At 43.6% G+C, this 20,977-nt stretch overlaps 1 pseudogene; it reads right to left on the bottom strand.

The window, feature by feature from the left end:
* Positions 1-369: 369 nt before the first annotated feature.
* Positions 370-20,921, bottom strand: LOC105724073 (golgin subfamily A member 6-like protein 26; annotated as a pseudogene).
* Between the last annotated feature and the right edge of the window lie 56 nt (positions 20,922-20,977).

Here is a 20,977-nt window from a genome sequence, read left to right as displayed (position 1 = left end):
AATTGTTGGAAGGTCACTGGAGACCTCAGTGAGGACTTGAGTGACCTGGCCTAGGCAGTGACCCCAACAGTCTGTAGGCCTTTCCCCTCACATTCAGTGACTGGCAAACAGCACAGGGCCAAGAGGCTAAGAAACTGATTATGAAGGGATAGTTAAGGGACTGGAGTGCAGTGGTGCAATCTCAGCTCACTGTAACCTCCACCTCCCAGGTCCACCATGTTAACAATGCTGGTCTTCAACTCCTGATCTCAGGGGATTCACCCGCCTCGGCCTCCCAAAGTCCTGGGATTACAGGCACGAGCCACCTCACCCAGCCAGTATTTTACAACAATTCTGCTCCTGCATCATCTTCTCCTATTCCCGCATCCTCTACTCCTTCTCCTGCATCTTCTCCTTCTCCCACATCATCTCCTCCTGCTCTCCCATCTTCTCCACTTGCTCCCACCTCCTCTCCTTCTCCCACATCTCCTGCTTTCTCAGCTTCTTCTTCTGTTCCCGCATCATCACCTCCTGCTTCTGCATCTTCTCCTCCCGCTCCCTCAGCCACTCCTTCTCCTCCCGCATCTTCTCCTCCTGCTCCCGCATCTTCTCCTGCTCCTGAAGCCCCTTCTGCTCCTGAATCTTTTCCTCCTGCTCCTGAATCTTCTGTTCCTGTCCCCTCATCTTCTCCTCCTGTCCCTGAATCTTCTCCTCTTGCCTTCACATCTTCTGCTCCTGCTCCCACATCTTTTCTTCCTGCTCCCACATCTTCTGCTCTGGCTCCCTCATCTTCTCCTCCCACTCCCAAATCATCTGCTCCCACTCCTGCATCCTCTTCTCCTACTCCCGCATCTTCTGCTCCTGCTCCCGTATCTTCCACCCACGCTCCTGTATCTTCTTCTCTGCTTCCAGATCTTCTCCTCCTGCTCCTGGTAGAGGCGATTCCAGCAATTATTTTCATCCAGCTGTTCTTGGAGCTCTCCTTTCACTCTGTGAAGCTCCTGCTTCAGGTTCTCGACTTCCTCCTGTAGCTGCACCTGGAATAGTGAAAGTGTTGGTTTGAACCTCAAAAAGAAATAGACTCATGAGCTAGCCATAGAAATGTCATCTACAAAATAATGGTTTTCATTCACGATGCTTAAAAAAATTTTTTTTCCTAAGCCCTAACCCTGAGTTCTGATTCTGCAGTCAGGGCCACAGTTTGTAGATTTTTAGCACACTCTAGAGGATTTTATAGTGGGACCAGAACCAGGACCCAGATTTTCCAGCTCTGGGCTGGAACCTTCCCATACCCTGCATGATCTGGAGACCATGGCCCCAGCTGGATGGGGCTCCACAACCCCCCGGGGCTGCAGCCTCTCACTGGTGGCAGCAGGAGCTTGGCCCTATACAGCTTTCTTTTTAGCTCCTGGACATTGAGCTGGATGGTGCCCTTTTCAGACTGTAGGGGTTGAAGTTGTTCTTCCAGTTTGGTGTTCTTCTGCAGCTCCTCATTGATTATACTATGTACAGAGGCAGTAGAGAAAGTCATGAATGAAGAACAAAAAGGACCACTTTGGTGATCAACCCTTTACCCTCGCTCCACAACCACAAAACCATGGCACTGGAAGGGACCCCAGGAATTAAAAGTCACAGGTGGCAGGCCAGAGAGAAGACATGAGTTGCCTGAGGCTACCCCATGAGTCAGTGGCACAGCAGGCACCAGAGCTTTGCTGGGCACACGCGCAAACCTGTATGACCCCCTCACCATGCTCACCTGTACCCCCCACCTCCCAGCACACCACCCACGCCAAGGGCCCCCAGACCTCCCATTCCACCTTCCCCCATCCTACATGTTCCTGTGCAGTTCCAGACTCAGGCTGTCCCTCTCCTTTAGTAACTCCTCATTGCACTGCAATTACAGAAAGGTTAAGTCAGGATACAGCAGACAGAGCAGCAGCCAGCCGACCAGGAGCAACAGTGGCAGTGACTACTCCACAGTAACACTTCCTCACTCTCAGTCACACCTGGCATGTTCCAAAGGCATGTCCAAGCCCATGGTCTCCTTCATTTTTCTTTTCTTTTTTATTTTGAGATGCAGTTTCACTCTTGTTGCCCAGGCTGGAGGACAATGGTGTGATCTTGGTTCACCACAACCTCCATCTCCCAGGTTCAAGTTATTCTCCTGCCTCAGTCTCCTAGGTAGCCGGGACTGCTGCCATGCACCATCATGCCTGGCTAATTTTGTATTTTTAGTAGAGACCAGTTTACTCCATGTAGTTCAGGCTGGTCTCGAACTCCCAACTTTAGGTGATCTGCCCACCTCAGTCTCCCAAAGTGCTGGGATTACAGGTGTGAGCCACCATGCTCAGCCCTCATTTGTTTTTCAAAGAGCTCAGTGAGGGTGGAAGGGACAGGGAAAGAGATTGAATTTATAGCTGGCTAAGGGGCCCAGAGCAGAAAATATTGCTATTGTTATGACTGTTATTACTACCACTGTTGGAATCTTCATTGAGTGCTTTACCAGGCACTATGCTAACAATCCCATTTAATCCTCACAACCACCAGGAGATAGTTACTATTATTACCTCTATTAAATGTAGATGAAAAACATGGGATATTAAAGGTTAAGTGCTTGCCTAAGATCACTGAGACAGAGCTGGGATTTCAACACCCAGGTATCCCTGATTCTCTAAACCCATTCTTTCCTGGGGGTGGGGACACAGGAAATTAATCTTTTGTTGATTAAAAGATTAATCAACAAAAAATTAATTAAACAAAAAAAGATTAATCAACAACAAAAAAAATCCTTCTAAAAGAAGAAGGAAATTAATCTTTTGTTGACTTTTTGAAAGGACAATAGGTTCACATAGTCCAAAACTCGGAAGGTACAAGAGGGAAATATCTCCCACCCACACTGTTCCTCTCTCCTGAGTTTTTATGTGAATCCTTACAAACATATTTTATGTATCTTACCATGATAAACACACACACACACACACACAACACGTATTCCCTCTCTCTACACAAATGGTAACATACTAAAGATACTCTTCTGTACCTTCATGGTATAAGTACCTGTTATAACCCCCACCTAGGATTTGGTCAAGGCCACAGCCAGGCAAGGGCAGGGTGGGCACTTGGCCACTGAGCTCTGTGTCCTGTGCTCGCTCCCTACAGCACCCCCAACTCACCCACAGCAGCCTGCCTCTAACAACCACACACAAAAGCAGCAAGAAATGGCCCATGCTGCCTTCTGGGAAGGACACTCCATCCTGCAGAAGGGACCTTTAGACTCACTCCTCCATCTGTGAAGCCGGGTTACCAGGGGATGGGGCAAGTGGTTGGACTCACCCTGTCCTCCAACTTTTTCTCTGTGGAGACATCAGAGAGAGCCTACTTCAAGTCTTCCACGTGTTCTGAGGCACAGTGTAGGTGGCCAGAGAGGTATCTGCAGTCTCCTGGAATGAGAGAGGTTGAGATGAGGCCCAAGGGACTCCCCCTAAAAGCCTGACAAAGTGCCAGGTTGAAGGACGATGGGGTGCCCAGGTTCCCACCTTCTAGCCGCCTGGCTGCATTCTCGGTGACATAGAGTGCCTTCTGCAATTCGGTGATTGTGTGAGCCTGTGGGAGAAAAGCCAAACATGTGCTGAAAGAGAAGCAAAGAAACCTTCTCCAGAGGACAGGAAGGAACTCCACACCATCCACTCACCTCTACCTGCCTCCTGAGCACTGCCTGATGGTGGTGGTTTGGCTTATTTTCCTATAGGAAGAGGAAGACAGAGCTCTTACTTGGGGGGTTGCAGAGACAGCACAGTGAGACATGCCCCCAATGCCCCAGGACAGGACCACCCATAGGACCAGGTTATCAGGGACCCTGTAAGAAGGGGTGGAATCTGGGGATGAGCCTTCTTCCCCAGTATGGGAGTGAGCAAGACAAGATGGACCTCTACATCTCAGTGCCCCTCAAACCCAGCAGTCATGTCATGAGCAAATGAAGAAATCATGTTACTTCATCTAGCTGAGCTCGGTTCTGTTGTTTCTGTGGGGAGAGTCAAAGGTGACTGACAGTGGCCCCCCTCAACTCTATTCCGCAGACCAGGAAGCGGTAGGCAGGGGCCAGGAGTGAAGTTTAAAGTCAAAGTTCTGAGACCCAATGGGAGTGAACTCTCCTCAAGCTCCCAAAGAAAGAGGATTTGGGTCTTTGTTGGTTGTCACCCACAGCCACAGAACTGAAAGTCTGAAACTAGATTCTCTCAAAAGGATGGTCACATCAATCTTCAGAGATGGAGTATGAGAAAAGCCCACTCTTCTGCCAGCTTGTGATTTACAAAGGTGCATTCATTCAACAAACACTGAGCACATACGGGCCAGGTATGGTTCTTCACAGTGGGAATATAGGATAGAAAAGGCAGACAGGTGCCCTTGGCCCCGAGGTTTCCACTCTAGTGGGCCTTGAAATCTTGGACTCTCAGAGCTAACAGAAACCTGTGATACTCTCTAACTCCACCTCCTCAAGAAACACAAGCACAAGAGGAGAGTTTACAGCAGGCCCTGTACTAGGGATTAACATAAAAACGACAATAACAAATCTCATTGAAACTTCACAAATGTAAGTAAAACAATACCACCCCTATTTTACAGATGTGAAAAGAGAGGCCCAAAGAGCTCAAGCAGTTGGCTCTAAATCATACCTTTAGCAGATGGAGATAGCACATTCAAACCCAGGATCCTTAACTAGTACCCAGCAGTTCTTCCACAATCTTAACAATTACGCTCTACTGTCCCTTGGGCCCTGTGTCCCCAGAAACCTGGCCAGCCAAGACTCATCCTCCAGTGAGTGGCAACCAGTGGAAGTGGTTGTCTCAGGGTTACTGCCATTATTTGTTTGCCTTTTAGTGTCGGTTGCTCCTGTACCAACACCAGGGCTGTTGTGCTGATGATATTCTCTCAGCTGTGAAAAGAAGAGCAGTGATACTCATGAGAACTACAAGCCCCTATAGTCACATCCTTTGTTACTTTTTTCTTTTCTTTTTTTTGAGATGGAGTCTCACTTCTCATGAGGTTGGAGTGCAGTGATGCAATCTCCACTCACTGCAACTTCTGCCTTCTGGGTTGAAGTGATTCTCAGCCTCCTGAGTAGCTGGGAATACAGGCACATGACACCATGCCCAGCTAATTTTTGTATTTTTCATAGACAAGGGGGTTTAATCAGGTTGGGCAGGATGCTGTCAATCTCTTGACCTCATGATCTGCCTGCCTCGGCCTCCCAAAATGCTGGCATTACAGGCGCAAGCCAGCACGCCCGGCCTCTACTTCACAGGTTTCAAAAAATACTCTTGTATTTTTGTAATTTTTACAGTGGTGTGATCTCAGCTCACACAACCTCCACCCACCGTGTTCAAGCCTCCTTAGTAGCTGGGACTGCAGGGATGTGCCTGTAATTTTTGTGTTACTACCAGGCCTAGCTAATTTTTGTGTTTTTCATAGACAAGGGGGTTTCATCATGTTGGCCAGGATGTTCTCGATCTCTTGACCTCATGATCCACCCGCCTCAGCCTCCCAAAATGCTGGGATTACAGGTGTGAGTCACCATGCCTGGCCCCAACTTCGCAGGTTTTACAAAATACTCTTATAGAGCATCTGATTTAATGCCACCAACAACTGTACGAGGTGTTGTCTCAATCGGTGACTGAAAGGGACTGATACCATGGCTAAAACCAAGGCAATAATGGAACTTAAACTCAGTCTTCTGACTCCAACCTCAGATTTTGCCATGAATCAGCAGCTGCCAGGGACCAAAACCAGAGGCAGAGGTAGAAAAGTCACTATGAAGTAGGCAGGAACTGTACACTGTGTGGTTTAGAGTCATACATCCTCACACGTCTGTTAGTGTTAAGAAGGGCACCGGTACCTCTCCAACTTTTATATCAGTGTATCCTCATGGCAGAAGGCAGCCTTTCTGTTAAATCTGAGAATTTAACAGAAAGAGGACAACCCAAGCCTCATTTCAGAGAGAAGTCTGCTATACCCTTAGAAATCTATGTGAATGTCATCCCTAAGTACCCTAAGTACATTAATGTTTTGTCTCTCTCAAGAGAATCAAGGGAAACTGATCCCTTAGAAAGATGCCCCATATTTACCCTGAGGCACTCAAAGTACCCCAGGTTGAGATGAGATGAGGAAGATTCAAGCTGTCACTTTCAGTTTCTCAAGATCTGTTCCACAGAAGAGAAGCAGATCTCACTCCAGAAACCACTGACTGAAGGGCACTCTGGCCCCAGAACCATGGAGAATTCAAATATGAGGTGGAGAACTTGGAAAAAATGTTAAAGTCTCTCTCGAGAATAGAAGCCTGGGAGAAAACCAAACCAAACCCCTTTTCCCATCACCACTCAGAGACACTGTCAATGTTTTGAGCTCATGGGGGAGGTGTAGACTTTTCACACTGTCAATGTCTGTGTTAAGGGAGTAAGGCAGCCTGAAACCTCTCACTCCTAGGTCCCACTGTCCCCATTTCTCTTCCAGCTGAAAAATCTGTGCCACCACCAGAGGAACCAAAAACAGGCGAGAACAGTTAGTGGACTGGATCCTAAGATCAAAGGCCAGTCTAGTGGCAGTAATGACGGTTCCTGGGGGACTGCGACATCACTACATTCCACTCCTCCATGGGGTAGAGGGGACATGTCAGTGTGATGCCCAAGTTGCCACTTTGAGATGGGTGGGCACAGGGCCAGAACCTAGGTCCTTGGAGACACGAGCCCAAAGAGCCCATGGAGCTCAGGCTTTGGGTGGCAGGAGGTGAGGGCCGAGTATGGAGCAGGGAGCCCCAGGAGTTACCTGCCCAAAGTCACCCTGGGGCAACTGGTGAGGGCAGGCGCTGGGGGACGCAGATCCTTGGAGATGTGAGCCCAAAGAGCCCAGGGAGGTCGGGCTTGGGGCAGCAGGAGGTGAGGGCAGAGTACAGAGTGGGGAGCCCTGGGAGTCACAGGCTCAAAGTCACCCTGGGGTGACTGGTGACAGCAGGAGCAGGACTGCTGACGGGGTGGGGCTGGCTGACAAGATTTTGGTGGAGGGAGCCAAGAGGCACTGGGGGGCCAGCCCGTGTGCCTCAGGAGTGGCACAGACTCTGGCAGCAGTTCTGCCATCAGAGAGAGCCTGGGACTGGGTTGACGGGCTGCCACCTGGTGCATTTTACCTTTTCCTTGGCCTCAGACCATGGACTTTTTCAGGTTTATTTGGCCATCTCAGGATGGGAAGGGACGTGGGGTTGGGGCCACATAAGCGTGATCCAGAAGAGGACAGCAAGATACGTCCTGTTACCTACCATCCAGCTGTGTGACTGAGCCAGAGGAGGAGTAACCAGGCCTCACTAGAACCCAGAATAGGGGTGTGGCCTGAATGCTTCAAGCCCATTAGTCAATGAGAAAGATAAAAGAGAACAGAGGCAAGGCCAGGCAGCAGTGTGTCATGAGGGGACCCCTGGCGTCACAATGAAAGTTACTCATGCACCTGCTGCCCCCCGCCCACTCCAGGAGATGGGCAGGGCTGGGTTTCACTTGAAAAACTTTAAAACTTTATTACCTCAATTGAGGTACAAATCTTATTACAATGAAAAATCCATAGCATGCTTGACGATGATGCAGACTGTGTATTATCCAATATTCCAATTACATCAAATAATCACAATGATTTTTTTTTTTTGAAAATGTTTCTCTTAATCTCCTACATTTTTAAGTTTTTTGTTTTTCTTTCTTTCTTTTTTTTTTTTTTTTTACAAGAAACATGTCTAATATCTTTAAAAACACAAAGCTTTTGAGCTGGGCATGGTGACTCATGCCTGTAATCCTGGCACTTTGGGAGGCTGAGGTGGATGGATCACCTGAGGTCAGGAGTTCACAACCAGCCTGGCCAATATGATGAAACCCTATCTCTATTAAAAATACAAAAACTAGCTGGGCATCATGGTGGGAGCCTGTAATCCCAGCTGCTTGGGAGACTGAGGCAGGAGAATTGCTTGAACCCAAGAAGTGGAGGTTGCAGTAAGCCCAAATCATGCCACTGCACTTCAACCTGGGCAACAGAATGAGACTGTGTCTCAAAGTAAATAAATAAATACACAAAGCTTTCCATTTAATAAGCATTCAAAGCTCTTTACCAGTTTAAAACAAATATAAGACCCTCCTAAAGTAAGGCTGAATACTAAGTGATGGAGGAGAGAAAAAGGACATAAATAACTCCTACTCTCATGAGGTTAATCACTAAATCCTATTTTTCTAGAATCACCTGGCCTCTCCAAGTCCTGTGAATGAAACTGAATTTCTCACTTGATACTTGGCTATGACTTGCAATCATGAAAACCGAGAATTGTGTTATGTCACTGTGCATTGCTTGTTACCTGAATTAGGCTGGGATCAAGGGTTGACTTTTTCATGATTTGCTCCATTGCCTGTGTGCTTTTATCCCAGACCAAACTAAGCTGTTTTCTAGAGTTCTACAATTTACAGTTAGTATATAAGAGTAGTTCTCAAAAATGTACTCTTTGGACCAGCAGCACCAGCAGTACCTGGCAACTTCTTCTACTTTTTTTTTTTTTGAAACAGAGTTTTGCTCTTGTTACCCAGGCTGGAGTGTAATGGCACGATCTCGGCTCACCGCAACCTCTGCCTCCTGGGTTCAGGCAATTCTCCTGCTTCAGCCTCCTGAGTAGCTGGGATTACAGGCACACACCACCATGCCCAGGTAATTTTTTGTATTTTTAGCAGAGACAGGGTTTCACCATGTTGACCAGGATGGTCTCGATTTCTTGACCTCGTGATCCACCCACCTCGGCCTCCCAAAGTGCTGGGATTACAGGCGTGAGCCACTGTGCCCAGCTCCTGGCAACTTCTTATAAATGCACATTCTCAGGCCCCACCCTAGACCTGATGAACTGCAAACTCTAAAGTAGGGCCTAGAAATCTGTGCTGCAATAAGCCCTCCAGGTGTTCAGGAACCTCTGGCATACAGCAGGTAGAAAAAGGTGTTTCCTTCTGTAGGTCCAAAGCCAGGGGTACTGTATGTTCTGTCTCGATATGAAACAATGACATGAAATGAAAACACAGAAATCTCCTTCCTACTTCCAACCTCCAGCCAATGTGTTTTATTCATATGAATAAAATAAGAAAATGAGCGGCAATCAGAGATTTCATCTAAAAAGTATACTTACAGCCTGATTTCATCCAATATCATTTACATCCTTTTACATCTAAAGTTTTGGAAAAGGATCTTCACAGTGGAAGACTCAGGCACACTAGGAGTTCTATCATAAAAGACCAAGTAGAGCCAAATGTCCAAACTTACTAGAGAAGAAAAGCAGAATCATTGGCTATATTTTCACATTGCATACAACAGGAAATTGAAGTTTTGAATTTTTATCAGCATCATTCTTCCAAGTTAATAGAATTAAACCAGAATACTCCATTCTTCCAAAGCCTCTAGCCAGGCAAAGTTTTACTGTATTGCTTCCTGCTTTTCAGTGGTTATAAAGCAGAGTCCTGATAGGCACATTTTGTATACCTGCAAAGACCCAGAACTAAACAGTTCCATCTGTTCAATATTCAAACAAAAGTCCTGTAAACCTCAGATGGTGTGTGTAATACATCAGCACTAGCACCAAACCCTCAAATAGAAAAAGATACTAAGAACACCACTAGCAAACAAAAGTAAGCTCTCAGCTGGGAGTAGTAGTTCACACCTATAATGCCAGCACATTGGCAAGCCAAGGTGGGAGGATTACTTGAAGTCAGGAGTTCAAGACCAGTCTGGGCAGCATAGAGAATTCACATCTCTATACAAATTTTTCAAAATTATTGGGGCATGGAAGCACACATCTGTAGTCCTAGCTACTTGGGAGGCCGAGGTGGGAAAAATCACTTGAGCCCAGGAGTTCGAGGCTGTAGTAGCTATGATCATGCCACTGCACTCCAGTCGGGGTGACAGAGTGAGACCTAGATAATTACATCTGTCCTGCTTCTGCTTACACTAAAATCACTAAGTTAAAACACTTTCATTCAGCAGAATAAAAATTAAGTGAAATGTGACTTTGGTGCTTGGCTAGAAAAATCAACCAATCGATAAATAAAATAAAAAACAAAGTAAAATGACAAATTACTTACTGGGAGAAAGTCTTTGTAACCTCAATGACAGATAAAAGGTTTGTATCCTTAGCCTATAAAGAAATCTTTAAAATTTCTCAGAAAAACAATGAATCATTTCCAATATAAAATAACCGATAGAGAAACGAGCACTTCCCACAAGAATATAAATGGCCAGTGAGCATATGAGAAAGATTCAAAAGTACTAGAAACCAAAGAAATGTAATGAAAACAATGAGAGTTTCTGCTTAAAGACCAGCAAAGATGACAAATGGAAGGGAGAACCTGGAGCTCTGTCCCTGTTGGTGGAAGAATAAACTGAACCAATTTTCCTACAGGATCACTTTAACATTTCTATTAAAAACTCTAAAAGTGTTTTATATTATTTCACACCAGAAATTCTACTTGTATGAATTCATTCCAATAATATGTTCTTAAGTCCAATAAATGTATATAGAAGGAAATTCACCTCTGAGGTGACAATGATTCATTAAATATACATCCAACTATTAAAAATAATAATGTCAGAATATATTTCTGCCATAAAAGTATGCCCCAAATGTAGTGACAAAAGACTATATGTTATGATTCTACTTTTAAAAATGTTTATATACATAAAAAAGTATAAAAAGCAACAAACCAGGATGTTTTGAGTGACAAAATTAAAGATTTTTCTTTATATTTTGTCATCCAAAATATTACAAAAAGAAAGTGATTTCCCTTATAACCAGGGAGAAGTGTTACTTTCATTTATTTATATTTATGTTTCTTTTCTTTTTTCTCCTGTATGTATCCCAAGTGGGCTAGAGAGCTTGAATCCCTGCTTCACGAGGTCAGTCAGCCCAATTTTGGGACACGCAGTACACAAAGGTGCCCCATCTTCCTTTTATTTCCTTCCTTTCTTCCTCCCTCCCTCCCTCCCTGCCTCCCTTCCTTCCACAAAGATGACCCATCTTCCTTTTATAATTTTCCTTTCTCCCTTCCTCCCTTTCTTCCTCCCTCCCTCCCTCCCTGCCTCCCTTCCTTCCACAAAGGTGACCCATCTTCCTTTTATAATTTTCCTTCCTCCCTTTCTTCCTTCCCTCCCTCCCTCCCTTCCTTTCTTCCTTTTTCTTTCTTTTGCTCTTGCCCAAGCTGGAATGCAGGGGTGCGATCTTGGCTCACTGTGACCTCCACCTCCCAGGTCCAGGCAATTCTCCTGCCTCAGACTCTTGAGTAGCTGGGATCACAGGCACCCACCAGGACACCTGGCTAAGTTTTTATATTTTTAGTAGAGATGCGGTTTCACCATATTGGCCAGGCTGGTCTCAAACTCCTGACCTCAGGTGATCCACCTGCCTCAGTCTCCCAAAGTGCTGAGATTACAGGTGTGAGCCACTGGGCCCGGCCCCCACCCTCCACCCTTTTTTTTTTTATTATACAAACTCTGAAAACATTTTTGTTTTAAATTCTTTTATTGTTCGCAGAGTATTTTTTAAACTCTATGAAATTGAGGAAAAGACAAAGGAAAGGCTGATTACCTTCCTGGGGCTACTCTTCCAATTGTTGCTTCTACTGCTATCTGTAAATATCCACTGAGTACTGAAAAGATAGGCAGCCCCTTAGATCCTCTTTTCTTAGCTCTTTCTCATAATCCCACTTCATTCACTTATTTATTTTTTTTTTTTTGAGACAGAGTCTTGCTCCTGTTGCCCGAGCTGGAGTGCAATGACATAATCTTGGCTCATTGCAACCTCCACCTCCCAGGTTCAAGTGATTCTCCTGCCTCAGCCTCCTGAGTAGCTGGGATTACAGGCATGTGCCACCATGCCTGGGTAAGGTTTTTTTTTTTTTTTTTTTTAAGTAGAGACGGGGTTTCACTATGTTGGCTAGGCTGGTCTTGAACTCCTGACCTCAGGTGATCCACCTGCCTCGGCCTCCCAAAGTGCTGGAAGTACATGTGTGAGCCACCATGCCTGGCCCATTCACTTGTATTTTACTGGATAATATGTACAAATACATAGTTCAAAAAATTGTTAAATACAACTATCTATAAAAGTATGTGGCATAAACATCTACACACACCAAGACTCCCTTGAGCAAAGCAACTGTACTCTTTGGGGATTCATTTCATATGGTGAGTGCTTAAGAACTATATAAATGAATAAATAAATAATTGAACTATCAAAGAAGCTAAAGAAAATTCCTCATTGCTGGCGGGAGGGGTTACCATGAAACAGACCCTAGCAGTCACTTACATATACAGTTGATCCTCATTATTTGTGGATCCCATATTTGCACATTTGCTTACTTGCTGAAATGTCTTTGTAATCCCCAGTGCCTGGGGAGCTTTCAAGGTGACTCATGGCTATACACACAGTAGTGAGAAATCTGCCACTCCTTGCACACTTCCCAAGCTAAGGTCAAATAAGATGACCCTCGGTCTTCCGCTGTCAGATCTCATACAAAGATGACCAGAGGGCAGAGACAGTAGAGGGCAGTGCAGGGTAGTGCAAGAAGCTCTGGCTTTGGGGCCAACTGGGCGAGGTCTGTATCTTAATTCTGGCAACTGTTAGTGGAGCGGCCTCGGGAAAATCACTTAACACTTCTATCCTTCCTTTATTCTTTGGTAAATAAAGAAAATTTAGTCTACCAGGATGAGTTGTTCTTAGGAATTCAGATTATAACCTATGTGAGATAAGTACATATGTACATATTTTCCCTGGGAACAAGGGTTTAGTATCTGATTAACTCAGTGTTCTAGGCAACTTTATAGAACAGGACTACTGAAAATAATGAGAGTTGGCTGTAATTATTTATAAAGAAATAACGGAGACATAGCCATAACAATTATTTGGATGAGGTAGAGGCAGGTTCCAAGAAGAGTTTGAAGAAAGAGAACTTCACCAGACACATAAGGCACGGAAAAGGCCTGCAAGGAGAGAGAATGGTGCCTTAGACAGAGGTCCAGATGGTGGGAAAAAATCAGGCAGGTTCAGGAAATGGCGCTTTGGGAAGTCTCGAGCAGTAGAAGGTGAGGCCAGAACACTGCTCCATAGTGCTTCTCTGCACTCTGTACATACCAGGTACTGCAGAACCTCTCTCTCTGCATTGGATTCTTGCTTTCTAGATCTCCCTTCCATTAAACTATGAGCTCCTCAAGGTCAAGGTCTCTAAGAAGAAATCATAGGTAGAGTCCTCTCAATTTGCAAACAAGTTATTATTAAATAGAAATACACCCAAAAGACAGTACAAAAATGAGAGAGGAGTCAAAATGACCGAATACATACAACCCCAGTGCACAACACCCAGCGAGAGAGACGCAGAAATCCAGAGATCTCCTAAGTCCAACAGAGGTACCACGTGCATTTCAATGGGTCTGGTCTGATGGTGAGCAAAGCCCAGGCAGGGCAGACTGAGGTGGGGAGGGGTGCCACTTCATCCAGAAAGTGCATCTGACCAGCAAGTCAGAGGCTCCCCCTCTAGCACTCTGGTCCAGATACAGCGCTTCTCCCAAAGCCTCAGCAATACAGAGAACAGGGAATCTTTGCCAGTCAAGCGCCGGGAACTACAAGTGTGGAGCTGAATAATAATCCAGGTTGGTGTCCCGGATTGGTGCACAGATCTAAGCAAATGCATAAGCCCAAAAGCCGGCTGGTAGAGCCTGTGGACCGAGCTATTGCCTCGTCCCCCTGCCCGGGGAGAGAGGGAGCCGAAAGCGGGAGAATGGATGGAGCAGCTGGGTGGCCCCTGGAGAGAGAGGAAGCCGAAAGCAGGGAGTCGGCCAGCCGGTGTGGCTGGGTGGGTTCCTACCTCCCCAACAAACCCCAGAGCGCTGAAGCACTAACTCTAGTGGGTTGCACAGCCAGTGCCACAGTCTGAGCTGAACCCTGAGTGATCCAGCCCGGTGGAGGAAAGATACAGCCCACCATTAACGGGGCGGGACTAGGCTTCATGTTTTAACAAAAAACACAGGAAGCCTACGTAGCAATGGGACCGCGTTCTTGACCACCCAGCAGCACCTCCAGGTCAGCAGAAGAAGTGAGCCTAATCTCCCAGTATAAACAAAAAAGACACAGGAAGCTTACCTAGTAACCTGAAGGAGTCCATAGAAACCCAGTAGCGCCTTGACAGGCAGACAAGTGACCTCATCGCCTCATCAAACAGCTCCCTGAGATCACAGCCAGGTAAATCTACTAAGATGGAAAAAAAACAGTGCAAAAAAGATGAAACCATCAAAGACCAAAACACCTCTTCTCCTTCAAGGGATCACAACTCCTCAACAACACAGGAACACAACATGACCAAGAAAGAGTGTGACAAATTGACAGAAACAGGCTTCAGAAGGTGGATAATAACAAACTTTTCTGAGCTAAAGGAACATGTTCTAACTCAGTGCAAAGAAACCAAAAACCTTGAAAAAAGGTTAGAGGAAATGTTAACTAGAATAACCAGCTTAGAGAAGAACATAAACGACTTGATGGAATTGAAAAACACAGCATGAGAATGACATGAAGCAAATACAAGTTTTAATAGCCAAATCGACCAAGCAGAGGAAAGGATATCAGAGATTGAAGATCAACTCAATGAAATAAAAAGAGAAGGCAAGACAAGAGAAAAAAGAGTGAAAAGAAAAGAACAAAGCCTCCAAGAAATATGGGATTATGTGAAAAGACCTAATCTACCCTTGATCAGTGTACCTGAATATGATGAGAAGAATGAATCCAAACTGGAAAACACACTCCAGGATATTACCCAGGAGAACTTCCCAAGCCTAGCAAGGCAGTCCAACATTCAAATCCAAGAAATACAGAGAACCTCACAAAGATATTCCTCAAAAAGAGCAACCCCAAGGCACATAATTGTCAGATTCACCAGGTTGAAATGAAGGAAAAAATTCTAAGCACAGCCAGAGAGAAAGGTCAGGTCACCCACAGAGCGAAGCCAATCAGAATCACAGTGGATCTCTTGGCAGAAACCCTACAAGCCAGAAGAGAGTGGGGGCCAATATTCAACATCCTTAAAGCAAAGAACTTTCAACCCAGAATCTCATATCTAGCCAAACTAAGTTTCATAAGTGAAGGAGAAATAAAATCCTTTACAGACAAGCAATTATTGAGAGATTTTGTCACCACCAGACTTGCCCTACAAGTGCTCCTGAAAGAAACACTAAGAAAGAGCATGGAAAGGAACAAGTACCAGCCACTGCAGTCGCACACCAGTTGGCAAAGACCAAAAATGCAATGAAGAAGCTGCATCAACTAATGGGTAAAACAACCAGCTAGCATCAAAATGGCAGGATCAAATTCACACATAACAATATTAACATTGAATGTAAACGGCCTAAACCCCCCAGTCAAAAGACACAGACTGGCAAACTGGATAAAAGGTCAAGATCCATCGGTGTGCTCTATTCAGGAAAGCCATCTCACATACAAAGACACACAGACTTAAAATAAAGGGATGGAAGAAGATTTACCAAGCAAATGGAGAACACCAAAAAAGCAGTGGTTGCAATCCTAGTCTCTGATAAAATGGACTTCAAACCAATAAAAATCAAAAGAGACAAAGAAGGGCATTACATAATGGTAAAAGGATCAATCCAACAAGAAGAGCTAACTATCCTAAATATATATGCCCCCAACACAGGAGCACCCACATGCATAAAGCAAGTTCTTAACGACCTAAAACGAGATTTAGACTTCCACACAATAATAGTGGGAGACTTCAACATTCCACTGTCAATATTAGACAGATCAACGAGACAGAAAATTAACAAGGACATCCAGGACTTGAATACAGAGCTGGACCAAGTGGACCGAATAGGCATATACAGAACGCTCCACCCCAAATTCACAGAATATACATTTTTCTCAGCACCACATCACACTTACTCTAAAATTGACCACATCATTTGAAGCAAATCACTCCTCAGCAAATGCAAAAGAATTGAAATCATAACAAACAGTCTATCAGATCACAGCACAATCAGATTAGAACTCAGGATTAAGAAACACACTCAAACCCACAGAACCACTTGAAAACTGAACAACTTGCTTCTGAGTGTTGACTGGATAAACAATGAAATGAAGGCAGAAATAAAGATGTTCTTCGAAACCAATCAGAATGAAGACACAACTTAGCAGAATCTCTGGGACACCTATAAAGCAGTGTAAGAGGGAAATTTATAGCAATAAATGCCCACATAAGAAACATGGGAAGATCTAAAATTTACAACCTATCATCAAAATTGAAAGAGCTAGAGGAGGAAGATAAAAAAAAAAACTCAAAAGCTAGCAGAAGACAAGAAATAACTAAGATCAGAGCAGAACTGAAGGAGATACAGACACAAAAACCCTTCAAAAAAATCAATAAATCCAGGAGCTGATTTTTTGAAAAGATCAACAAAATAGACTGCTAACCAGATTAATAAAAAAAGAAGAGAGAGAAGAATCAAATAGATGCAACAAAAAAGATAAAGGGGACATCACCAAGGATCCCACAGAAATCCAAACTACCATCAGAGATTACTACAAACAGCTCTATGCACATAAACCAGTAAACCAGAAAGAAATGGATATATTTCTGGACACTTGTACTCTACCAAGACTAAACCAGGAGGAAGTTGAAACTCTGAATAGACTAGTAACAAGGCCTGAAGTAGAGGCAGCAATCAATAGCCTGCCAACCAAAAAATGTAGAGGTCCAGACAGGTTCACAGTCGAATTCTACCAGACGTACAAAGAGGAGCTGGTTCCATTCCTTCTGAAACTGTATCAAACAATACAAAAGGAGGGAATCCTCCCTAACTCATTTTAGGAGACCAACATCATCCTGATACCAAAACCAGGCAGAGACTCAACTAAAAAAGAAAACTTCAGGCCAGTATCCATGATGAACATCGACACAAAAATCTCCAATAAAATACTGGCAAACAGACTGCAACAACACCTCAAGAAGCTTATCCATCACGATCAAGTAGGCTTCATCCCAGGGATGCAAGGCTGGTTCAACACACACAAGTCCATAAACGTAATCCATCACATAAACGGAACCAAAGACTAAAACCACATGATTATCTCAATAGATGCAGAGAAGGCCTTTGACAAAATTCAACAGCCCTTCATGCTAAAAACTCTCAATAAACTCGGTATCAATGGAACATATCATAAAATGATAAAAGCCATTTATGACAAATCCACAGCCAATATCATACTGAACAGGCAAAAGCTGGAAGAATTCCCTTTGAAATCAGGCACTAGACAAAGATGACCTCTCTCACCACTCCTATTCAATATAGTATTGGAAGTTCTAGCCAGAGCTATCAGGCAAGAAAAAGAAATAAAGCATATTCAATTAGGAAAGGAGGAAGTCAAACTGTCTCTATTTGCAGACAAAATGATTGTATATTTACAAGATCCCATTGTCTCAGCCCCAAATCTTCTTAAACTGATAAGCAACTTCAGCAAAATCTCAGCATACAAAGTCAATTTGCAGAAATCACAAGCATTCCTATATACTGATAACAGACAAACAGAGAGCCAAATCAAGAGTGAACTCCCATTCACAATTGCTACAAAGATCATGAAATACCTTGGAATACAACTAACAAAGGATGTAAAGGACCTCTTCAAAGAGAACTACAAACCACTGCTCAATGAAGAGAGGACACAAACAGATGGAAACACATTCCATACTCATGGTTAGGAAGAATCAATATCATGAAAATGGCCATACTGCCCAAAGTAATTTATAGATTCAATGCTATACCCATCAAGCTACCAAAGACCTTCTTCACAGAACTGGAAAAAAAACACTTTAAATTTCATATGGAATCACAAGAGAGCCCACATAGTTAAGACAATCCTAAGCAAAAAGAACAAAACTGGAGGCATCACACTGCTGGACTTCAAACTATACTACAAGGCTACAGTAATCAAAACAGCATGGTACTGGTACCAAAACAGAGACATAGACCAATGGAACAGAACAGAGACCTCAGAAGCAACACCACACATCTACAACCATCTGATCTTTGACAAACCTGACAAAAACAAGCAATGGGGAAAGGACTCCATGTTTAATAAAGGCTGTTGGAAAAACTGGCTAGCAGTATGCAGAAAACAGAAACTGGACCCCTTCCTGTAACCCTACACTAAAATTAACTCCAGATGGATTAAAGATTTAAACATAAAACCTAACACCATAAAAACACTAGAAGAAAACGTAGGCAAAACCATCCAAGACATAGGCATAGGCAAGGACTTCATGACTAAAACACCAAAAGCAATGGTAACAAAAGCCAAAATAGACAAATGGGACCTAATTAAAATTCAGAGCTTCTGTACAACAAAAGAAACCATCATTACAGTGAACCAGCAACCAACAGAATGGGAAAAAATTTTTGCAATTTACCCATCTGACAAAGGGCTAATATCCAGAATATACAAAGAACTAAAACAGATATACAAGAAAAAAACAAACAACCCCATTCAAAAGTGGTCAAAGGATATGAACAGATACTTTTCAAAAGAGGACATATATGATGTCAACAAACATATGAAAAAATGCTCATCATCACTGGTCATTAGAGAAATGAGAATCAAAACCATATTGAGATACCATCTCATGCCAGTTAGAATGGCAATCATTAAAAAATCTGGAGACAACAGATGCTGGAGAGGATGTGGAGAAATAGGAACAGTCTTGCACAGTTGGTGGGAGTGTAAATTAGTTCAACCATTGTGGAAGACAGTGTGGCGATTTCTCAAGGATCTAGAAATAGAAATTCCATTTGACCCAGCAATCCCATTACTGGGTATATACCCAAAGAACTATAAATTGTTCTACTACAAAGACACATGCACACGTATGTTCATTGCACCCCTGTTTACAATAGCAATGACCTGGAACCAACTCCAACGTCTATCAATGATAGACTGGACAAAGAAAATGTGGCACATATACACCATGGAATACTAAGCAACCTAATACTAAAAAACGATGAGTTCGTGTCCTTTGTGGGGACTTGGATGAATCTGGAAACCATCATTCTCAGTAAACTGACACAAGAACAGTTTACTGAGAACACTGCATGTTCTCACTCATATGCGGGTGTTGAACAATGTGAACACATGGACTCAGGGAGAGGAGCATCACACACTGGGGGCAGTTGGGGGGGCTAGGGGAGGGACAGCGGGGGGATGGGGAGAGTGGGGAACGATAACATGGGGAGAAATGCCAGATATAGTATGCACCTAAAGTAAAATAAAAACAAAAATTTTTAAAAAGTGTACAAAAATAACTTTGGTTTTCAACTGCAGTCACAGCAATTCCCAACTGGTACAGATTTGAAACTTGTCCAGAATTCATTTGTCCTTCCAATCCACTCAAGACTCACCTGTGTAACAAGTACATTTGGAATAAACTCCTCACTGGTTCACTAAGTTTTACTTGCTTTACTAATGGGCCATTAGGTTATTCCCAATGTGTCATGATTTCATACAATGCTGCAAAGAACATCTTTCTACAACTTTCCTTAGATCTATGTGCTTTTTTCCTAGAGTGAACCCTATAGATGGAATTGTTGGTAATAGTATTTGCACAATTCACATTTTTATTTTTACTAGATACTACCAAACGGTCATTTTTACATTTCTACTGGCCGTTTATAAGAGTACTTGTTTGCTCAAAATCTTACCAATGCTCCACACTATCCAACTTAGTTGTTTTCCAAGGTAATGGAGGGAAATGGTATTTTATTTTTTGTTTCAACTTGAATTTCTATGATCACTTGGAAGGCTATTGAACACTCCAGTTTTTTCTTACATTATTTGCCTGTCATGTCCCAGTTGCTAAGACAGCCAGGAGGATGAGCACCTGGCAGAAACCATTATTACTGTGTAAGGCATGGGCTTCAATGTTCACATGGCAGGGACTGCTGCATTTGATGTGTCCAACCTCTTCCGATAACCAAATGCTTGATTCTAGACCCAGATTCCATGATTAATCAGCATTACATGCATAAAATAAGAAGGAAATGCTGATATTAAAGTATTGCTAGCATGTACCCAATGCAAGCAATTTGTTTTAAACCTAACATCATTGCTAGTATATGGATTGGATTATAACAAGATATCGATACTAGCTATTTAAAAACTGCTTTTATAGTAACTCTCAAACCTGTACCTCATATTAAAACCAGAATACTGGAGACTGGTGTTTGAATATTATAAAATTATTAGTTTGTATATACTTAGAAACTGCTGAGATACATTGGAACAAAAACTACAAATGCAAGGCAAAAGGCATTGAATAAAGGGAGCCTGGCTGTAATCAACTAACTTGCAACAGACACTTAAGTTTTCAACACCGGTTTTTTTTGTTTTGTTTTTTCTGAAACAGGGTTTCACTCTTGTTGCCCACGCTGGAGTGCAATGGCATGATCTTGGCTCACCACGACCTCCACCTCCCAGGTTCAAGCAATTCTCCCGCCTCAGCCTCCCAAGTAGCTGGGATTACAGGCATGCGCCACCACGCCTGGCTAATTTTGTATTTTTAGTAGAGCTGGGGTTTCTCCATATTGGTCAGACTGGTCTAGAACTCCCGACCGCAGGTGATCCAACCCTTGGCCTCCCAAAGTGCTGCGATTACAGGCATGAGCCACTGGGCCCAGTCTTTTTTTTTTTTTTTTTTTTTTTGAGACTGAGTTTCACTCTGTCACCCAGGCTAGAGTGCAGTGATGATGCAATCTTGGTTCACTGCAACGTAACACTGGTTTCTTACCTTGATCTCCTCTGGGGCCAGGTGAGTTGCATAACTAACACTTGCTGGGGCTACTTCCTTCATGGTTATGGCTGGCAGATTTGACACAACCTTAATCTCTGGTACAGGCTAGAAAAGAG

This window comes from Aotus nancymaae, unplaced genomic scaffold (assembly GCF_030222135.1).
Source record: "Aotus nancymaae isolate 86718 unplaced genomic scaffold, 86718_ANA_hifiasm-v0.15.2.pri h1tg000011l, whole genome shotgun sequence".
NCBI classification, from domain to species: domain Eukaryota; kingdom Metazoa; phylum Chordata; class Mammalia; order Primates; family Aotidae; genus Aotus; species Aotus nancymaae.
This window is presented reverse-complemented; position numbering and strand designations above follow the sequence as displayed.